This window comes from Rhinichthys klamathensis, unplaced genomic scaffold, assembly GCF_029890125.1.
Source record: "Rhinichthys klamathensis goyatoka isolate OS25496 unplaced genomic scaffold, OSU_Roscu_1.1 h1tg000401l_1, whole genome shotgun sequence".
Lineage (NCBI taxonomy): Eukaryota > Metazoa > Chordata > Actinopteri > Cypriniformes > Leuciscidae > Rhinichthys > Rhinichthys klamathensis.
The window spans coordinates 617,947-637,009 of record NW_026606902.1 but is presented as its reverse complement, the minus strand read 5'-3'; the positions used below and the strand labels follow the sequence as shown (position 1 = coordinate 637,009).

Below are 19,063 nucleotides of genomic sequence, written 5' to 3'. Positions count from 1 at the left end.
ACAACATTGATTATTAAAACTGATTGGACAAAACTGTCACTCTTTGTAAACTTTGTTCAATGTGAGTGCCGTATGGTCGAATATGACCAGGCATTTCTGCCATTGTCATCACCCGAGTGTTGATTACGCACGAGCGCAGGTGAGACCTGAACAGCACACGTTTCTATCCGTGTTTAAACTAAACTCATTTAATCCATCAATTTAAACATTTAAGAGCCAGAAGACGAGAACTCTTGTGCACTGTGAGAAGATTTGTGTGTGTGTGTGTGTGTGTCCTCTTTCAAGTCTTGTGATAAATTCACACAATAATTCTGTCAACATGCCCATCTTGGTGAATATCCTAGCAGACATAGTTGGTTAAGTCATAAGTGAATGAAACAGTCCAGACATGTGTACAGTATCAGTGCACTTGATCCGTGCATTATATCTTAAAGTGACAGCAAGCATATATTCCTACTGTCTGTGTTTTTAATGTTAATCAAACAACAAAAGACAAGGACTCCACTGCTCTAGATTGAAAATCTAATCTTTAATTTATAGAATCAAATATGCAGTGCTATTTTACATTTGATAACTTTATTCAATTTTTGTACCTGAAAACTAATTTTAGACCTACCTGAAAAACTTGAAAAGCACCCTTTATTTTATTTGTATCTTTGATCTACAGTATTTATTTGTGCTGTTGCTTGTAGTTAGATTATTTGTTCTTATTTTCTTTCATTTTTATTTGACAGTAGTCCTTTTCCCCCTAAACATAGCACATACCAAATCGTACCGAAACAGTGACCCTAAAACCGTGAGCAATTTGAACCGTTGCACCCTAACAGACAGACAGACAGACATATACCTGGACATTTCTTGGCAGTTTTGACGAGAATCACCCAGAAAGTGTAAGAGTGACACTGTGATCCCAGCGCTGGGACTGTGTGATTCAAATTGCTCATTTGGGATTCTACGACATTAAAGAGCCCTTGAACTGTGTCTTTGACACCCTGCAGCTCTAACCAAGAACAATTAATCACCCCTAAACATGTATTAGGCAAGAAAGAGTGGATTATTTGATGTCCTAGAGAAATCCGTTTCTTACCATCCCTAAAACAGTCCACACTAGTTCATGCTTTGAACTCAACACTGCTGCGACTGCAGCTGCCTGTAAATAGCAAATAAGATTTAATAAAACATGACTCGGTGGACATTGAACACAGAGTCCATTGCATCCTGCTCCCGACTCCTTGCTTTTCATCACTACATTTCATTCTTTCTGCCACCTTGGCTTTGAGAAACAAACAACAAACTTCTCTTACTTAGCTATGTCTAAAAGAAGAAAAAAGGAGAAAGAATAAACTTGCCTCTTTCCCTAATAACTCCCCCAACTAGTCTGCCCATCCTGTTTTGGAGCAGATCAAAGGTAATAATCCCCCATAATCCTCTGGTGTGCCCTTGCTGTTGTTATGGTCATTATAGGCTGCCGCATTGTTGCTAAGCTATCACGATTGTTCAGAGGAAAGCTACACTGGCTCAGTTTCACAGTGTAATGCCTATTTCACGGATGGACAGCCACTAGGATAATTAGATGGGGCCCGAGCGGACACAGCAACGATGTGCTTTACGGACAGAAAGCAAGGCCTCGTTTTTGCAAACTAAGGGGTCAGGGAGGGTACAAAAAACTCTTGTCAAGTAAGTATAACAACTTAGTGTGTTACATCGAAAGTTAGAGTGGCTGCAAAAACTTAAGGAACCAACTAAAATCACATGGAATCAACATGCACACTTTAGTTTATAGCACAACAGCCATGTAATAGTTACGGAACCATAGAAGGATTGTAAAACTGTGACATATGGAATAATGATAGCTGCTTTTGTCTTTGCCAGATTTGCTGTCAGAGGATCAGTTACTATTCATTGGCTGCATACAGAACAAAATCTTTGGATGGAGGAGATTGTGAATTTAAATGGCTTCTGCAGATTACCACTTGAGTTGAGACTGCATCCATGCATAGCCAAGGTAAAGATTTCACATTTTTAAATGTGCACCTTTTCCAAGTCCAAGCTTTGATCTGTAACAGTTTCTCTAAGGATATTGGGTTTGACATGCACATGAAGATACTTTCAATGAATCGCTTGGAGTCATACTGGATTGCGATGAAATCTCATTGCAATCAACTGTGTTAAACATGAAGTCCTTTTTGCTTTTAGCATGGACAGATAAAAGATATGTTGCTGAAAACTACACAACTGGTTAGGATGCGATGGCATAACATTAAGCTTGACATCTTTCCAGAAATATCCATGACAAGCAAATGCTTTACGCATTAAAACCTTGGAAGAGATAAGTTATTTAACCAACCAATCTACAAGACTGCCACTAAAAAAACCCCCATTGAGATCCATTCTTGATTCCTTGCTGTACAACCTGTTTTTCCCATACAGACAGTGAAAGTCAACTCACCATTAGAAGGAGGTAAAGGGCCTCACAGCAAACCGGTCACAGCTATAGGGGTTGAGTTGGAATCGTTCTCCTGTGGGCAGGAGCCCAAGTCCCATCTCCTTAAGATTTAAACCTCAGCAGCTCTGTATAAGAGGCAGAAAACAAAAGCAGCACATCAGAAGCATGATAACAAAAACAGTGGCCGTCATTTTCCAGACCCTACCGTGAGCCAAACAAACTAGCATCTTGCCTAAGAGCCTATGTATAGCCCCACAAATCCCACCGGCACCTTCAGCGGCATGTTGCTGGAGGCTCCTAGGGAGGGGGGTGTCTATGTGTAACCTTCATAGCGCTAAAGACATGGAACACTACACATGCAATTTAATTAACACACAACATGCGCATTTATATGTCTGCACACAGGGGAGCCTGCTTTCTGTCTAGAGACCAGAATAAAGAGTGAGTGTGGGGGGGGTTGAGGTGGAATATGAGAGTAGAACAGCTGCCAACTTTTTGACATAAAAACACCACAAAGCAAACTGAGCATCAATTATCTGTTGGGATAGTTAGCAGTGTTTGCCAAGTCAGGAAACACTATGAGTATTAAGGACATAGACTCAGTGAACAAATGTGCCTCAACCTTCAATTTTTCAAAACTCCAAAAAAATGTACCTATATCTACAATTCCCTACAGTTTCCAGCTGAAATGAACACTAGTGGCTGTAAAACACCAACTTGTAATCCTTTTCACACAAATGATGATTACAGGGGCAGATTGTTCAGTCTCCTGATCAAAAGACATGAAGAAGAAGTGGAAACAAGCGATAGCATATGTAAGCAGATGCATATGTAAAATAACGCGATCATCAACTTTAAACAGCATATTAAAACTGCCTAACGTTACTGAAATGTCGCCCCAGGACGAGGTATAGGACTGTGCATTGTGCAAGCATTAGGGGTGTTGATGGACGCGATCTACTCCATTTAGGTTCTGAATCCGATCCAGATGTAGTCTTTGACAAAAACACGATGCATTTAGCTAGAATAATACAGGTTTGTTTGTCTAAAAGCAGAGGCTCGGTTCTTACTTTTGATATGTTGCATGTTTAGATATTCATAGAACAAAATATTCTGGGGGCCATGACATTTTTGTGAAAATGATCCAAAATATTGGCAGTGGCTGGCAACTTTTTTTTTAAACGTTGGCGGGGATAGAGTTAATGAAGACGTTCGCAGTTACTCGCACAATACAATGTTATGGCCACAAAACACTTTTACCATTGTGCATGATTTGTAAATTAATACATCCTGAGGTTTGCATTCTGATGTAGTAAACTTGCTTTTTCACATGGTACAGCATTGCATTTGCGATGTAGAGCACTCGGGTTCAAGACCCGTGAAACAAGTCATGATGAAAGAGCTCAAAGTCTTGTAGAAAAAAAAAAAACTAAAATGGCATGGTTGCATCAGCAAATCCGTTTTGTTTTACATTTGCTTTTGTTAATAATAATTGTTATAATAGTATAACACTATATTAACCTTTTAACACCTCACCATTTAAATTTCCAAACTGCCATGATATGTATAACCAACCACATAATAAAACACTGCCAGGATCACATTCATTGGTTTTGAATAAAATCGAACAGACATTGGACATTTCACTATGAAGGTATGCAACGAACAAGCAACGTATTATAATTTTTGCAAAAATGTCACCACAGGCATGTTTTTCCAGTGACCCTGCATTTAGCACTCATATACTTAAGGTCTGAATCCCCCTTTTCACAATGCTGTTACAATGCTGTACCAGTAAGTAAAGCAACCACCCAAAAACCCTAGCAAGCACCCAGAACACTTTGACAATCATATAGCAATGCCCTGACAACACCCTAGCATTGTGTTAGCAACTAGCAAACACCACTTACATATTCTTCAGAAAATATATCTAGTTTTTAAATGTTATAAGACTTTTTGATGTTTGAATGCTTATAATGCATAAACATAATATAAATAACCCTTTGTTATTTTTTTATTCCCACTATGAAGTGTAAATACTCTGTCTCTGAGGCGCTATCAAAACATTGCTGTTTGTTTAAGCTTCACATCCAGCTCGACAACAGCAACATTGGCTGAACCAATGGAATGAGGCTAGGGTGGGGCTAACTGGTTTGACTGACCAATGGAAGGTGGAAGAGTGTTCATGAATCATGTGTGCAAACAATCCTGTTTGTAACTGCTGTGGTGGTAGTAGTGGTGCAGAAATTATATAGTTCTTCAACTTTAGGTAATTCTGCTGCTTTTCTCAATTTCATTTTTTTTTCTTTTTCTGCATCTTCCAGACGGCTGTCGGAGGTTCTGGTGCGCTGTGGGCAAACAAACTTCTCGTCTTTCCGTGCTGATATACGGCTCTGTTGTGTGTATTGTGTGGGTGATACCTGAACCCCTTACAGCATGGAGAAGGGACACGGATACTGCAAACCATAGCCAAAACATGAGGCCCGACAGATGAGACGCACCTTTCATTACCTGCAGACCATGTGTGTGGGTGACATCTGCCAATGTCATCAGCACCTTTGCTGAGGAGACAAAGAACAGTTGCTTTTCAAAATAAAGGGATCTGCAGTTTATATGAAAGATACGATCATCAAGATGTATACATAAAGAGGGTGTGAATTTTTTGTGGGTAAACAATGTATAGTATAGGCAGATGCTGTCTGAACATTTAGAAAGTGAGACAAAACAAAGAAATCATGTTTTTTTCAGTAATGACAATGTTTTTTTTGTTTTGTTTTTTAGTCCACATTTTCATTATGCAGCAACTTGCCTTTTTAAAAAAGGCTTCAAAATTCATTTGAGAAATGACTATGTACTTTATGTTGTAGCACAAAATGTAGTGTCTTTTCAAGCAATGAGCCCTTAACTTACTCAGAACCACCATTCTAAAAACCCCTAGGGAATGCATGGTGAATTAGCCTTCTGGGTTAGCCTACAAATTAACATCATGACTGAACTCAGCTCTGTTTGGTTACATTGGTGTTTCAGAAATTACACACTTCACCTTTTATTATCTCTTATTCTTTAAATGTTTAATGTTTTTATCTATAGTTTTAAATTGCTCTTTCACATTTCATATAATTTTAGAACACTTTTTTGTTTAACGGTGCCTGCCCACTTTTTCAGCTGCCTTGGTAACAAGTATTTTTGTTTATTGCAAAATGTGCAAAAATGATTTAAAGCTGCAGTCCGCAGTTTTTCCTCTGTCGCCATCTCCGTTTGAAATCTGCAATTGCAGTCATTCGCGGAATTATCAACTTTACGTGAGTTGTACCTCGGCACGGCACAACGCGGATGAATCCAATGTTTTGAGGAGAGTGTGCGGCTGTCAGTCACTGTGCCGGTGTGGATACTGCCATTCAGAATCACAGATTATTCTTTTTGGAAGTATGACCAACATAAGATTGTTCACCCTAAAATGTCATCTGAACAAGTAAGTAACATCCACTTTTGTTCTTCTGACCAACTAACTGAAAAAAAGCATTGCAGTAAACCGCTCTGATTAAATCTAACGATCGTTTATCATATCACGTCAAACCGTGCAAATTATACTTTGTTCTCAAATTGTTAATGTTAACAACATCAGCATTGCGTGACTACATTTAAAGCCCTTCAGATATTTATCCTTGTTTTCGCATGGGCCCGGTTGCAGTCTCTTTTTTCAAACTCTCAGTCCAAAGTCTTTTGCGTTTTACAACGGGTGAGTCTCCAGTTGTCACTGGTGATTGCCGTTTGAACCTTTCTGGATCCGCCATCAAATTAATAAGTTTAATTATATCAAGTGCTGTGATAAAAGGCTATAAATCTCCACCTCCAGCATCCTCACATGCAATATAGCTTATAATAGCCGAGACTCCTCCATAATGTGTACAGATGTGACGTAATGACTCAAAGACATGCTCGAATTTCCCGTGGAAATCCACCAGTACCACTGGAATTAAAAACATTATTACAAGCTTACCGTTTTGAATCGAGCTAAGGCAAGCAGATAGTTTTGAACACTGGCTGGTTATGTATTTTCTCAAATTTATTTTGGATAATTTTTAACCCAAAAAATTTACGGACTGGAGCTTTAAGTAGTTTGAGAGCAAAGGGAGACTGACTTGCTTACATCATTCATAGTTCTTCATGGCAGTGAGCAGACTAAGGGCTCGTTCACACAGAACGCATTTTTGCTTTGAAAAACGGTCTAGTGATGATTTTAACTTGAACGCTGCGTTTTTAGAATGCAAAAACGCAGCGTTCAAAAGATGCAAAAGATGGAAGACGCAAGCGCAATGGTTATACATGTCCGTCTTGCACGTATTTACATAGAAAAACAATGGAACATTAGCACATTGGAATGGAAAAACTAGTTCTGTGTGAACTGCCACTTAAGAGTTCTTTTGGAGCGATTTGTTTGTTTCGATTCTCTGATTGCTGGACATTTCTTTCCAGAATCATGGGTAATCTAGTTTTTCACCAACAATTCCATTGTTATGTCCAGGGGTCATGAATTGAGAAATCAAATTTTCCTTGATCTTTTGACAAACAAGAGGCCATTGTACTATAAAAAAAATATCCTGTAGGTTTCAGAACTCAAAACTTTCTTATTAGTACAAAAAAAGCTTTTATTGAAACCAAGCTGCCAAAATGACTTGTTCCAGATTTTGTCTCAGTATGAACTCATAGTGCGAAGTGAGATCGCCTCCACAGAAGATCAGCGCCTACATCTGAATCATTGCCTCTTTAACCCCATCCACCTATTTGCACATATAGTAGGAAGTGAGTAGAGCAATGCAAACACAGGATCACTTGACAACAAAACAAATGTATAGATGCCTCTGAGGATTACAAGATGTTTTCCAGTGCCAAGTTGTCTTTAGTCTTTGATTTGCCACAGTATTTGCATTGGCTTCCTTATGATCCTAACATTAAGAAAGCGTAGATGAACTTTTATTTTTAACAAAGTTCCAGATCTCGTCAGTAAAACACTGCTCGTTTGTTCGCTTCATTTTACTGCGGATTCGTTTTTAAACAAGACGCCGCTCGATGCAGGCTTTTCAGAGATACTGATAAACAAAAGATGATGCGGTGACGACTAAACAGTGCAGTGGCGGCTCAACAGCAACAAATACAATATGAATGTACAATTATGTGTGATTCCAACAAAGCACATTAAAACTACAACTGAGGGAGGAATAGAGCGTCCCACATGCTCTCACCCACAGTCATTTTCCATGTATGCATGTACTTGTAAACATGAAAACAAATGGCCCGTTTAAAGCGTAGAACATGTATTCACAACCACGCAAATAGACACACATCAACCGCTTCAGTGAGACTTGAAGCATTCTGAGCAACATGTAGCAGAATGTAATTGGTAAGTATCCAAGCCTCAGCATCATGCAGATTCCTCTCTTTCAGCTCCTGTGTAAACATGTGGAGAAAGGAGAAAGCAGCTAATGTGGGTCATTGTACAACACCAAAACATTCATAAAAATTTGAGGTGTGAACTAGCGGTTAATGCACATGCTCTGACACACCAATCCGTGGTGCTCAAGTGGATAAAATAAGATAATATTAAACAAATAAATTAAATAAGATAATGCATAAAAGTTAAAGTAAAATAGTAAAAATAACAATTATAAAAAAAGAAGAAGAAAAAATTAAATGAAAATAACAGCTGTGCAAGAGCTAAAGAAAAACCACAAGCCCCTACATAAAGGCAGCAGGTTAGTGGATGATCCACAAGTTCTACACAAACAAAACATAACACCCACCTGGGGTGTTGTCACATTTCCCCGTTGATCAGGGCATCTACATCTCTCCTCTGCATTTCATTGAGCAAGATAGATAGAGAGATAACTATATGTAAGGTGTTCAACAAAACCATCCTCCGTGAGCCTCAGCACTGATCTGATTATAAAAATCCTTTGATGTTTATATTTTTCTGTTACGGAGCATATAGAATATGTATATATCATGAGGATATGAGGATCTCCATGGTAACAAGGCAGACACACAAATCAGCAGGCAAATGAGAACATATGCACTATTAATCAAAGGATGCCACGGTGCCTGTTATGCTTTATCAGTAATGCTTTTTTCACTCACAAAAAAAAAAAAAAGAAAAGCACACTTCTTTTCCTTCTCTTACAGTGCCTGGCCAAGATAAGAGGACTTGCAGACTGCATGCCAGCTTTATCTAACCTTCTTCTACTGACACTCAAATAATCTAATCCAAGTCCGATTGCTATAGCCGTGATCAGCTTCAGGGCTTGAGTGACAGTTAAGTTAGCCTGTCATCAGATACCATCAAAGGCAGTGCTGTAGTTATCCATGTAGGGGATACAATCAGACAGCAGGTATCTAACATCTCTCATTTCAGCAGCATTACTAAAACAACATCTGGTATGCTGCCGCCCCGTATCTGACTGTCCCTCTAGTCAAACGGAGAGGAGTGGGTGGACGAAGGGATTGGGAGATTGTTCACTTTGTCTAAGGGCAGCCCTTGACTCCTACACAGGCGACATAAATGGACCTCAGTACGTAGGCAGAAAGAATGAGAAATCGGTCACATGTAAATTCACTCAGAGAGATGTTAGGAACAAAACTGCCATTATGTGAAGAGTCAACACATAGATTGAGTTAACTAGAGTTGGGCGGTGAGAAGAACAGATATTTCGGTGACGCATGAAGTGGCATGAAAACAGCGGGAGAGAGAAAGAGACAGTTGAAAGTTTAGTTAAATGTAGTCTTGCTGCATATTAATTTTTACTAATAATATAATTATCTAATTAATATAATAGTCAATTAGTGGCACTTGTATTAGAACAAATTAATAAAATAAGGAAAAATACATTTGAAATATAATAGAAAAACTGTTGTAGATGCCCTCAGCCATCATCCATTATCAGACTCTTGAGTTTGACCCTACCCACAATCCAAATACACCAAGACAAGCCATAAACACAACTTTCCAAACATGATAGCCAGGCACACACACTGCGAGTCTAAACACTATGACTCACAATAGGGGACTTCTCTAGCAAAGTTCTTCCATCTACGGCATATCAAATAAAGAGGAATATAGTCTGGATTATATTACTTGGCTGCCTAATATAGCCTAATACTCTATTATCAGATTCTCCAATGCATTTAATGTGATAGCAGATAGATAATGAGATCCTCTGACAGACGGCGGTGTTAACAATTCCTTCACCTTCGAAGTTCTGCCGTTTTTTGGTTTGACTGCTCCCCCTCACACTGCAGGCTTTGTCCAAAGTTCCTGTTGAAGTGGGACAAAAAAATGAGGTGTAATGGAATGCAACAATAAGGATAATGAGGGCCAGCAAGCCACCGCTCTCAAAGGCGGCCTTATGTCCACCCATGAATAGGTCCCGTCCAAGGCGCCAATTCAGGCTCCAACTAAACAAAGAGAGGGACACGTGTGCCGCCACTTGCTACGGCCAATTCACGAGCCAGCTGATAATGAGAGCGTGTCATGCCTGCCCTTTTTTCCCCTTTTCAAGTCTTGTGGTTTAAATTAAAATACGGCCTCATCTCATTACTCCAGGCATTCATTGTATAAAAGAGTTTTTTCCCAAAAGCACTTAGAAAACCTTGAGGACTTTGACATTGTGCTGGCTTTAGAATGTGCCGCCATTATCAGAAGTATAAAAAAAGAAATGTTGTTGCTATGGATTTTTTGAGATTTTGAGGAACCCACAAGGCAGGGTGCAGTTCTACGAAAAGCTCTGCCATGTGTTGAGATACTTTTAGCAACATAGGGATAGGGGTACTCGAGGATGGATGACCCTAATTCCTCTGGGACATGCAGGGTTGGAGGAGAATGGTGGGGGGGGCTGTCATTCCTAGATGAGGCGGATAACTCAAGTCTAGACAAACACTTGGGCCCAGGGCTCAGGATCCAGCAAGAAGGTCGGGAGGGGGGTTGCGGCTGGCATCCTGCAAAACCATCTGCCTCAGATCTGATAAATCTTGATTACAGCATGTTGGGAAGTAGGGGAGGAAAGGATAGAAAAATGCATCACCACTCACCAGTCTATCTATCTTTTGTCGGATGTGTGAGGCCGAGGGAGCCTTTGACATGCACAAACAGCTGCCTTGAATTTCAGACAAGGTGATGGACACCAAATCACTAAAAAGGCAAACAAACGATCATGTCAAAATCATACTTAAAGAGGATATATTATGCCATTTTACAAAGTCTTGATTTTGTGGTCTACTAGAATAGTTTTTATGCTTGATCCAAAATAAATTTTTCACATATTTTATATTGTTGCAGTACCTCTCTTCCCAGTCTGTCAGTAACGCTCTCTTTAATTCCGACCTCTATGAAGCTCCTCCTTCTGAAAAGCACAATGTGCACTGATTAGTCAGCTGGACCAGTGTGTTGTGATTGGTCAAGCAGGCCTCGCCCCTTTTTTTGTGTATGCCTTGGGGGGGAATTATTTAAATGAGGAATATTGTGAAGTGAATGTTCCCAAGAAAACACTTAAGACTACAATCGAGGTGTTTCCAGGAGTTCAGAAACATTGCTTACTGATACAGAGAATAACTCCCTTTGGAGGGACTTTGTGCTTTTTAACTTTGCAGGCCTTTTTTATGCTCAAACAGCAACATTAATAACAGGTCCCCCAAGTTATAAAGGGATCAAACGATGTTCATATTTATGATAAAAATCTCAGTTTTTGTAAAACTAGACCTATAGTCCAGTTATGTGAAATTGTATATGAAATCTGAAAAGATTTTGTTCCATAAACCTGTGTGACCTTACATTTGGTCCGATTCCTCACTAAAAGACTCCGATAGAAACCTTATGGGTGAGTTAATAACCACAGAAGTCAAAATTGACCTATAATATTCAAGCAAACTGCAATATAATACAACAAGAAACAGTCCTCACCAATACATGACAAATTCAAATACATCAAAAATATTGTCAATCAAGGTTTTGACACAAAGGTCATAAAAAGAGACCCTGTCAGCCAGATATTACAATGAAAAACATATTATGAGTCCACATATCTATCAGGTTCAAAACTCTAAACTAAGCATTCTGTATTTTGTCATGTAGGATACTCAATTACAGAACCTGTAATTTCCTCACAAGTTCAACATGTAATCTTATTCCCAACAACAAAACGGCAGTGACAAATTCCCTGGCCACTGTCCCTAGAGCTAAACACATTTATCACAACAAAAACCACATTACATTGGCTGCCCAGTAGGCCACTATGAGCATCCACAATCACACACACACACACATTTCACCAGCTACATCATGGCTTCATATCCCACTTTTAAAAACATCCTGATCTGCTTTGTCCTTTAGGGCCCAGACTGTGGCTTGAGGCTTGTGGGTTTACAGACTTTAACACCCCAGGCAAGAAGGGTAAGAGGGGGCAACTCCACTCCTATGACATGTCTCCTACATATCAGGCCCTTTGCTCTCAAAAACAGAAAAAACGAGACTGAACGAAAAGAGCTAAAATAGCTGTAAAAACTAAAATAAAAAAACCACAGCCATTACAGATTAAATAAATGTATTTTTGTTTGTTTTTTTAAGAGGACTGGTACTTGGGATACAACTGGAAATGTACAATTAGCATTTTAATTCAATTATTTATTCCATGATTAACAGCCTGTAAACTGCTAGTTCATCCTAAAAAGTGCTGAGAAAAAAAAAGTAACAGGTAAATCATGATGAGAATTTACACCTGAAATATTACTACCACACTAAAAGACAGTTAAAAGTTGAAATTGCAGTCTTCTCTTAAATGCTTCTTGGTATCATTTGCAAACATGACATAGATGCTCAACATTTGTCCAGTTCCCGTGCAGAGAGTGCATATTGAATCAAACCAAATCCACCCTAACAAACCAGTCATCCTTTCAAGGTTACGGGGGACTCAAAAGGACACCCGCTAGGCCACAATGCCCTGAGAGAGACAATTAATCCAGATCTTTCAGATCATCAGATCAGTAGGACAAACAAAATTGTGCTTTACATCCATCTGTGCCATCACAAGCTTTAACTTGGGATCTTATGAACCATTCATTGAGATGAGAGAGCATATAGGGAGGAGGTGAGACTCTTTGCAGACTGGTGCAGGACAAACAACTTAGTCCTGAACGTCGATAAAACTAAGGAGATGGTGATTGACTTCAGGAGAAATCAGCCTGTGTATGCCCCGATCTACATCAATGGGACTGCTGTGGAGATCGTAAAAAACACAAAGTTCCTGGGGGTTCACATGGCTGACAACCTGTCCTGGAATCTGCACACCTCCTCCCTCATCAAAAAGGCACACCAGCGTTTGCACTTCCTACGGCGGCTGAAGAGGGCCCACTTTAGTCCATCCATCCTGACCACTTTCTATAGGGGCACCATTGAAAGTGTTCTGACCAGCAACATCTCTCTTTGGTTTGAGAACTGTAAAGCTTCTGAGAGAAAGGCGCTGAGCAGAGTGGTGAGGATAGCTGAGCGGACTATTGGGACTACTCTGTCGACCATTCAGGAGCTGGCCCAGAAAAGATGCCTGTCAAGAGCAAAGGGCATCATCAAGGACCCCACTCATCCTGGCCACAAACTGTTTTCCCACCTCCCCTCTGGTAGGAGGTATCGCAGTCTGAGAACAAGGACTGCAAGGTTCAAAACTAGCTTCTTCCCCACTGCTGTCAGACTATTGAACAGAAAAACCTACTAAAACATACCTATCAATGTGAATACTTCCTGTACATAATTATCTGTTCTGACTGCACCTTATGCTCAAATGCATTATTTTAGATATGGATATTTATACCTTCAATTGTATATATCTAGATATTTATATTTACCAGTTTTAAGACGTTGTATATTTATATTTATCATTCTACATGCTCCGCATACCCATACAAGCATTTTTTATTTATTTTTATTATGTAGCTAATATTTTGTTTTTTTTTACGGTGTTTTCGATTGTTTCTGTGCTATTTTTTCAAGCTGTGAACTTTGCACGTAATTTCGTACTACAGTGTACTGTGGTATGACAATAAAGAAATCTTGAATCTTGAATTAAACATTGCATTCATCCCATTAACACATTTGAGAGGAGCTGTCATTATACTGTCAAAAAGCTGTGGAGTTCTGAATATATAACATGCTGCCTTATTTAGCATCAGATCATTTGAACACCGGTGACATGGAACAAAGGTAATTACTGTAAACAACAAATTACCAAAGACCAAACTGGTGTCCAGGTGATGGCACTAAGCTGTATTACAGAAAAGCCATTAATGTTATAGGCATTGCTTCAGAAATGGCTTTATCAAATACTTCATAAAAGGTCGAAGTGTACTCAAAGAAAAAGAGGACAACGAGGAAGGCTACGCTCAGACTGCATGCAAAAGTGGCCCAAATCCGATTTTTTGTTGTTGTTGATAAAACTCGACTCGGATCTGTTTATTTCATAACAGTGTGAACAGCACAAACCACATGGAATCTTATCTTTTCGATTCTGATTTGAGCCTCTTCAATAAGTGGTCCTAAATCCGATACAGGTCTGATGTTTTGCAATGCGACCTCAGTCTGAACAGTCATATCGGAATTCATGCGACTTTTATGTCACTCTAGACTAGAGCGACATTTGTCACAATTCTGGGCTGATGGGAGTTACTCCAAAGATTTTACATACCGGTAGTTCTTTGGTCACTGTGAATATGAAGTATCTAACGAAGTTAGTCAGTGGAGGGACGGTGAGCTGTTATACTCATAAGCATTACGGTGAAAGCTCTATACAAGCAAAACTTAAGGAAAAACTGTACGAGAAAAACTTTCTCCTCATCTGCGTCCTTCTTATTGCCTGCGCACAAATTCGCTGGCTTCCGCAGCACATAACCTTATAAACGAACGCGTAAATGCTGACTTCAGTAACCTCCGTGTTTACTTCTGTATAATTCCGTGATGAGCGCCTTCTTTGTTGTTCTTTTGCACATGTGGGTCAGTTCAGGATCGCGATCTGTTCACACTCGAATCTGATAATGGCCACAATTTAAAAGAATAATAATAATGTAAACAGCCAAAAAAAAAAAAAAATGGATCTAGGGAATAAATCAGAATTGAGCCCTAAGGCTTGCAGTGTGAACGTAGCCATGGAGGCCTTCAAAAAACAAGACACTGAAAGTGTGGCATTTGGAAAAGAGCTCTCCTCCTCCTAAATGCTGTCTCATTACATCAATTTCTCATTACTGCATCAACCAGGCGGAAAATTGCAATTTCACACCCAGCTCTGAATGACTAGGTCACCCTTGGAGCTGTTGTATGTGCAAAGGGAAGGTCAAAGGTCACTGAGATGGAAGTCAGGAGGACAGCGTAATCTTGATCCAGTTGTAGGGTAATCTTTACGAAACTAGACTTAACTAAACAGCATTAACTAAGTCTGGTCCACCATACAGCTCATTCTGGCCAAGAATCACCTACTTGGTAGGAAAGAAACCACTTGAATAACACTACAAGTAGAAGATCTATTAAATAACCTAACCCTAACCATAATTCAATTCAAAATTCATTTTACCACTATATTCAGGATATGGTTCCACTCCAAAAAAGGGCCGTCAATAAATATCATGGAGGCAGGAACTTCACCTTAACCGCAAGGATCATAAACAGCGATGACACATTTAGGTAATAAGAAACCACTAATCCATCACTAATTTCATAACAATTCAGTCACCTAGTCCTCTTGGCAAGAAACATGGTGAGATTCTGTCTCTCTTCCCTTTACGGAGCCTGAACAGTCACTATTGTCACGGGTTGGTTTACAAATCTTCTCTGAAACTAGATACTTCATCCTCCTCCAGGTATGTGTAGATGTGAAAAGCTTATTATCTCACATACTGTGTGTTTGACCCATCGGAACAAGCTAAATACACATTAATCAATCATATTTAAAAAAGAAACCAAGGAAAGTTAAGACTTCAGGCTACTAGTTATTAAGGTATGCATAACTACTCATCTGTTGATATTTGAGCTTATGTTAGTGAGTCATACAAATCCACTCATCTCATAATAGTAAGAGACATGGGAAAGTATAACACAACTACATGAAACAACCAGACAAACTGCAACACATCTTCTGATTAAGGAAGTGACTACATTCTAAATATATTGTAATGAAATTCATAGGAAAAACAGGACTTTTGCAACCAATCTAGAGGGGAAATGAGTCCCGTGACAAAAAAATTTGACAAGACATGATTTGAAAAGACCTGAATAACCTGAAGAAGACACACCCGAAGCTCTGTGAGGAGTTCACTGCTCCAAGTTCATGCTCATTTTTACACTCGGTTTTTACCAACTCATTTTGTATGTGAAGAAAATGCCATTTAACTAATTTTTGCTTGGCAATATCATTATGGGTCTTTTTCATTTTGTTTTTAATAATTTATGAAGTCTTTTTATTTTTTTTTATTTTTTTTTATTCGTTTTCTTAACTGTCTACATGTTGTTTTCATTTAATTAAAACTAACGCCTTGATTCATTTAGTTAACTTGGAACCAGATTTGTCCTACAGATCCCTCTGAGAATCAGGCTGCATGAATGCTCTCCTGAGATGTCTTCATTTGTGGTGAGAGGTGCAACAGAGACATCTCTCCACAACTCAATTAAGGACTCATTAGCATGTCCATTAAAAGGAGTCACTCCTCCAGGCCAATGATTCTCTGAATCATCTGCTATGACCTTGAAGGACATTTAGCCCTGAAATACTCTTGCATAAAACAGCAAAAGCTAAAAGGTTTCCGATTAGCACAGCAGCTCCCGTGAAGTCTGCCTTTTGTTAATACAGGACGAGCTAATGGGGGCATAATCAGAAAGTGAGTCAGATTATTTATTTCATTAGCTTATTCAGTGAAAGATTCAGTAGACTGATTCTATCCGATAACCTTTTGAGAGTTTGCGAGTCTTTTTGTCCAATGCATTAACAGAACCTACCCATAACCAGTGCTGATCGCTTGTGAATTAAACTACACTGTTCATGAAAGAAATGTTGTCTTATTGTCAATTCGGACTGCCACAACAAGAAGAACTAACAACTATAATATAATTCCAATATAATTCATTTTTACATGGTGCTGTAGATTCAGCAAATATACAGCATTATTTGAAAGAAGGAACAGGATTCAAAACTGATACAGATTATATTGATACTGATTTACTGATTGGTCTATAAATGAAATTATAATAAAATATATCTTTTTCTTAACAGCGGCAATCACAACAAGCAACAAGACATTTTGTCAGTAATTCAGTATCAAATTCTGTTGCGTCACAGTCTGTGAAATCAGTCCAAAATCCCATTACACATTAGGGGCTTTCTCACCAGAGGCACCTTTTCATAGTTCCTACAACTAATGGCGGAAGTACTCGCTTTTTGGCATGTTCGCACCGCAGGAACTGGGAACGATTTTAGTTCTAGGAACTCATTTAGCGGGGAACTAAATTAGCTCCTACTTCAGAGTAGGGTCTAACCCAGCACAATAGGAACTAACAGTGATGTGTGTGATGTGTACGCTGTTGAGCCGAAAACACGCAAAACACCAGCAGCCGCCATTAAAAAAAACACACAGATTAGGCTATAGCTTATATATTTATTTACTCGAACTAACTCTACGGAAATGGAAAACTGTGACAGATGGACCTCTTAACCTTTACGCTAAGGAGAAAATCCAACGCAACTTTGAGGAGACCAAGTGAAACATAATTATGTATTTCTGCACAGTTATCAACATTGGGCATCAACCACACTGCAAACACTAATACTTTTTCCTATACGTTCTACTTTCTTTATATAACAGTTCCATCTAATAATGTATTAGACATGACTGTTAAACAGATCGTAAACTAATGAAGACGGAGAATGGGAGCACAGTGTGCTCAGGCTCTGGCATTTTCAGCAGCGTCGAAATAAAAGTCTGCCCCGCTGTCAAAATAAATCACAACAACAAGTGCGGCTTACATCGCTTTAGAGTTCCTACTGCCGGTGCGAATGCAACCAGGAAAATAGCCCTGGGGTACATTAAGTTATCGGGGAACCACCCTGGTGGCTAGTTCCCATGGTTCTAGTTCCTAGAACTACCCGGTGCAAAAGGGGCTATAGCTGCATACTAAACATCAAATCTGAATGGCTCTGTCCCTTCACACATGATTTTCATATTTAGTGTGGGTAGAAAAGTTACTTGGGGCTTGAAAGTTGTATCACACCTGGCTAATACACAATGTTAGCCTGGAGTTACTGCACACACCTACATCATCATGTATTGGTAGTGTTCTACGGTTCTTAGTATGACAAATCTCCATCAAAAATAGCCCTGTATTCACCGTCATACCTGGGGGTGGAAGAATCTCAGCAGGAACTCAAAAGAAAGAGCTCGAGTTCACTCAAACCCCTTTTCTTATCTCTCACCCACCCTCGGTGCCTTTTGGTCTCCCTTCCTCGTTCCTCCTCTAGCCCACACTGGGCAGTAGATGCTGAGCCAAGGGGGTGGAGGGTATTTTTAGCCAGCACAGTGTGCTGAAACAGTGGAGAGCGCTGTGTCCTCACAAGGACAAATCTCACTAACCGGGAGAGAAAGTGAGAGAGAACAAGACAGAGAAAGACATTTTTTCGTCCCTTCCCAATACTAAAATAAAGGGTTTTAAGGAAAGGAGAGGCTGTCACATCTCAGAAATATCAGCCATCAGATCAAACACCTCTATCTCTTTTCACTTGATTCATGACAATATTTCTCTGAGTTTCTGCAGAGGATGTCAGTCCATATTTATTTAACATTCAGTTGAAAAGTGGTCTTCAATAAAGGGCTATATATAAATAAATAAATAAATAAAGGTTCATGGGTTCGATTCCCAGGGAAAGCAAGAACTGATAAAGAATGTAAATTTGTACCTTGAAATGCAATGTAAGTAGCTTTGAATAAAAGCATCTGCCAAAAGCATAAATGTAAATGTATACATATTAGTATATTTATATATATATATATATATATATATATATATATATATATGTATATATATATATATATATATATATATATATATATATTTTTTTTTTTTTAGCAAGGGTGCATTAAATTGATTCAAAGTAATTACATTTATAATGTTACAAAGGACTCCCATTTCAGAAAAAAAAACATTAATCATGGTTTTAACAAATATTAGGCATATTATATTGATAATGATGATAAGTGTCATATATATATATATATTTTTTTTTTTTTTATATATTTTATTATATAATAAAAATGATATAATATGATGGACTAACAACTTTAAAAGTGGCTCATACGAATCATGCGTTCAGATTCGGATATTACGGCTTAAGCAAATGAAAAATGCTGACATTTGTATTTGTAATTTAAATTTTAAATCATATTCTCAAAAACATTACATTTTAAATGCCACCATTTTAGTCTCAGTATGGTGCCCTAAAAGTGTTGCGTAAAGAAGTCGTCTTTCATGGTCTCGTGCCGTTATTTGTAGAACGAAAAGCATTAGTCACTTCAAAAGGACCCAGAAATGACAGTACAATGAAGGAT

At 38.8% G+C, this 19,063-nt stretch overlaps 1 protein-coding gene across 2 annotated transcripts in view; it reads right to left on the bottom strand.

Annotated features, from left to right (window-relative positions):
* The window catches only part of tanc2a (tetratricopeptide repeat, ankyrin repeat and coiled-coil containing 2a), a 180,563-nt gene that overhangs the window by 140,275 nt on the left and 21,225 nt on the right, over positions 1-19,063 (bottom strand). For both annotated transcript variants that reach the window (XM_056234696.1, XM_056234697.1), the window contains exon 2: positions 2,450-2,571. The gene's annotated coding sequence lies outside the window, so the exon portion shown is untranslated. The remainder of the gene's footprint in view (positions 1-2,449; positions 2,572-19,063) is intronic.